Genomic DNA, 4,105 nt, shown 5'->3' on the forward strand with positions numbered 1-4,105 from the left:
GAATACTTTTTTTTTTAATTAGTTAATGTCTTTTTATGTAAGATTGGGTAGAAAATGATTATTACTACATTATTATTACATAATATATGTGTAAATGATTCTTTAAGAGATTCCACTTAATAGGCGTTGAAAACGTTCAACCCTTCAGTGACGGTAAGGAAATTAGCTTAAAACAGGATATTAAATCTGGAATTAGTAAAATATATTCTCAAACATACTTATACCCTGATATATGAAGAAAAATGATAAAAAATTTTTTGTTTTATTTTTATAGCCTATATGTTCTATAATGTTGATTATAAAACTGAGTAGGTTACGTATCTACCTATATTTGTGTAATTTCTGTTTTAAAAAGTTTATCTATAAAACTTAATATGTATATATCATTGTTGTTTTGGTTGTAATTGTGTATATACATAGCTAATATATACTTTTGTTGAATGATGATGAATATAAATCGATGAGGTGTTGCATAAGATTGGTTTATTTTCTTAAAGTACCCCTGGGCCATAAAATGAATTCCGTTTTCTATAAGATGCCGATTTTAGTATGCAGAGCTATCGGCAACGCTGCTCCACGGACGCATCAGAGTTCATCAGACTCGTCCCTCGTCAACACCGATCCGCTCCTCTCGTTTGCCGTGTAACTTATTTTTTAAAGTTTTGTCTGCGTTATTGCCTAACGTAAACGTTCGTAGAGCCGCGACGCTCCGTAAGTAGAGAAAGGATAAGAAGCCAGAGATAAAGATGAATTATGTTTGATACGAAGTGAAAAGCGAAGGATTATCGCCGTAGGGACGCATCTTGAAGGTCACGTTATCTCCGCCATGTGCTCAGGTAGGCTTACGGTCTTTTAATTTCCGTCTTGCTTGCTGTTTTGATGCATTATTTCAGTGATTGCATGTGAGAATTCTTGCAGCTTCGCTACAAGTGAATCGGGCATCGTTTTTATTTTTATTTTGTTATATTATTTAGTATTAATAATGTAATAATTGTCGTGCCGGTGTACGGACGAACATCGTCAACAAGTAATTAAAGTATCGTATTTAAACAACCTTAAACTAAACAAATCACAGGATCACAGGTCGAATATCAGGCTTGCCATTTGATATAATGATGGATTTGATATAATTATGGGCCAAATTTACCCTCCATTGATTACAAGGTAATGGTATATAATATATATATAGTCGACGTTCAAAGATATCAAGAAGTAGGTTGTATTAGGACTAGGCCTAGGAAGCCACATGGCTTATGGTTCAAGGAATTCGGCCTTCCATACTATACTATCTGCTCCCCTTATTTTTTTTTCATGTTTTATTTGCTAAACGACAGCCAAGGTTCGGTTTTATACAAATTATACGCCCAATTATGACGAGGACATGTAGTCTTAGGATCCCACGTAAGACAAAGTCGATAGGGATATGTAAAGAGGTCTACACAATGTCAAAATGCCCCCTTCCCCACCCAACCTGTTTACATTAGAAGACTAGATGTTTTATATATGAAAATAATTCCCCGAATACAATCATACTGTTATAACGAAAATGCGATTTTTTTTAGTAGCCTAGACCCAAGTAAGTGAAAGACGCTTTGTGGAAGTTACGGACACGAATTATAGAAACAAACTAAAGGCTAGCACGTCATTTAGCAATGGACAAGATGATAATGATGGTAGGTAATGATGCATTTTTCTCCTAAGATGCAGAAAATACCCAATCAATAATGTTCTTTGGATAGGGGAGGAATGATTCACAATCGAATTAATACAACTGTCGGATGTACAGTGGGGCTCAAATCTCATGCGACATGATTCTTTTTGTATCGTCCATATTCTCAGACTCAACGTGATGTTGCCAAGTAGTGCTATTTTTTCTTTTTTTCATTTGTAATGTCATTCATGTCGAAAAGTTTGTGAATTCACAGCTAGCCTTATTTTCCTTATGGTTAAATAGATATGATCCCTTTTATGCATTGGTATAATTCTTAATTTGTGTGATTTGAATTGATTTTTTTTTTTCATCTTTACGTTGTTCAGTTCAAGTGTGGTGTGATAAGGTTAGCGGTGCCAGCAATGAAAGCACACTTAACATGCTCCTCGGACTGGTCAACATAACCATGTCTGCAGCATTATGACAGTAGACCTAATAAGCTCAACAGTCATAACAACAATTTCAATGTAGGAATAGGAATTAAAACAAGTTTTATTTGAATGTTGAAGATTTCGGCTGCGTTTAAGCTGCCTGTATGTTGGAAAATGTTTTATAGGCCTACAAAATAATCTAAGCCATCTGAGATGTAATGTTACGCATGAATTTATTTGTAGAGATCACCTGTTCTTTGAGGAATATGAATTACAACCAGTTTTCTTTGAATGTTGAAGTTTCAGGCTGTGTTTAAGCTGCCTGTATGTTGCAAAATGATTTATAGGCCTAGAAAAATAATCTAATCTTTCTGAGACGTAATCTTTACTAATGTTTTATTTGTAGAGATTACCTATTCTTTGAAGAATAAAAGATGATGATGATGATTTTGGTTATAAGGAGAAGATGGCTATAATCGAAATATCATAAGTATTAATATCAAGGCATATGGAACACTGGTTTTTCAACTGGTTTACAATATTATTTTCTTAAAAGTCCTTCCGCTCGCTTTTGATGTATAATTTATTCTTTCATAAGGTAACTTGAAGTGCAAGAATGTGTAGATAACCTCATTTGCGTTCTGGCCAGAAATTGTTAATATAGAGATGTGAATGTTAAGCGTTAAGCGTAAAGTAAAGGATTCTAGCACCTAAGCCTAGGAATAATATCTTGGCTTTGACAAATAAGTGAATATTTGCTAGTATGCTATCAGTTTTGAAATATTAAGAAAGATAAATAATTATGTATGAAAATCCAAATATTCCTTAAACACATAAAGTAAATGTTTTCAAGATAATTTAATGGTCGCTACTCATTGTAGACCTACTTATATACCAGGTGGTTGTTGTTGCACCAACACTGATACGTCACACATGCTCCCCTCACACGTTGATGTCGGTGGGCGCATTCTACTTTTGTATATACATATTTACATTTTCTCAGCATTGAGGGTAAAAACAATCAAATAGAACTATTTAAAATTTTATGTTTTCTTTGGAAGCATTATTAATGTTACAATTTTTTTTATCTATTTATTTAACATTTGAACTGAGGTTTGATGGCGACTCGTTTTGGTCAAATGCTTCAGCAATGAGTGAACGAAAGATTTGAAAATGTTTCGTAAGGGTTTTTCTGAAATTTGGCTACACGTGACATTTTCTTACAATTTTCAAATATATGACAGATTTCACTCTTATGAAACATATTACGGCCTTAGCGTATGCGATACTCACGTTTTCTACTAGGATACTAGGATACTAGGTTGCCAGTTAGTGAATTTTGAACGAAATCCTATGGAGTCATGTCGCATGAGATTTGAGCATCACTGTACAGTAAGTTCCAGAAGTGAAGCGACAAATCTCAGAATTGATCGTACTTCTATTGAAACTCATGGGGTTGCCAGTTAGTTTACTTTATTCCAATTATTGTCATCCTATTTATCTGATAAAACGTATCAGTGATTAACTGTTTAAGCGCACAAAGTATTTCCCCAGTGTATGATCAATGTTAGTTCAGTAATTGTTTATTAATAGAAAAAAAAAAAAAGAATTTCCCCAAAGAAACATCTGCGGCTTCCAAAGTGTGATATGAAGTGTTCACCATAGAGTGGCAGCAGGAACCGTGTGCATAAGCATTGGCCTAATATTTGTAAATTAACTTTCTACTTTTATAGCGTTATATCGAAAGTTATTATGATTTCTTTTGATAAAGCACAGAGAAGTTTAGCATCTGATTAAATGAAATATAAATAAGACAAGTTGGTGTAAAAAAAAAAAAACGAAATCCAAGTTATGTACGCGTTTAGCGTTGGTTACATGGTTAGGCCTATTTCAAGAATTAAGGAAATATATTTTCCAGCTTGTTAGTTAATATTTTCATCGAATTTCTCGATTGTGCAAATTTTTGCATGCGGAATTGCGTTCAGGGTCGCACCATACAAGTATTTTCGTAGGTTTCCACCTC

The 4,105-nt window shown here is 33.8% G+C and overlaps 1 protein-coding gene across 1 annotated transcript in view; it reads left to right on the top strand.

Moving 5' to 3' along the window:
* The first annotated feature begins 613 nt into the window (after positions 1–613).
* LOC135198144 (uncharacterized) overlaps positions 614–4,105 on the top strand; it is a 285,187-nt gene continuing 281,695 nt past the window's right edge. The window contains exon 1 of the mRNA XM_064225757.1: positions 614–836. The gene's annotated coding sequence lies outside the window, so the exon portion shown is untranslated. The remainder of the gene's footprint in view (positions 837–4,105) is intronic.

This window comes from Macrobrachium nipponense, chromosome 11 (genome assembly GCF_015104395.2).
Source record: "Macrobrachium nipponense isolate FS-2020 chromosome 11, ASM1510439v2, whole genome shotgun sequence".
NCBI lineage: Eukaryota > Metazoa > Arthropoda > Malacostraca > Decapoda > Palaemonidae > Macrobrachium > Macrobrachium nipponense.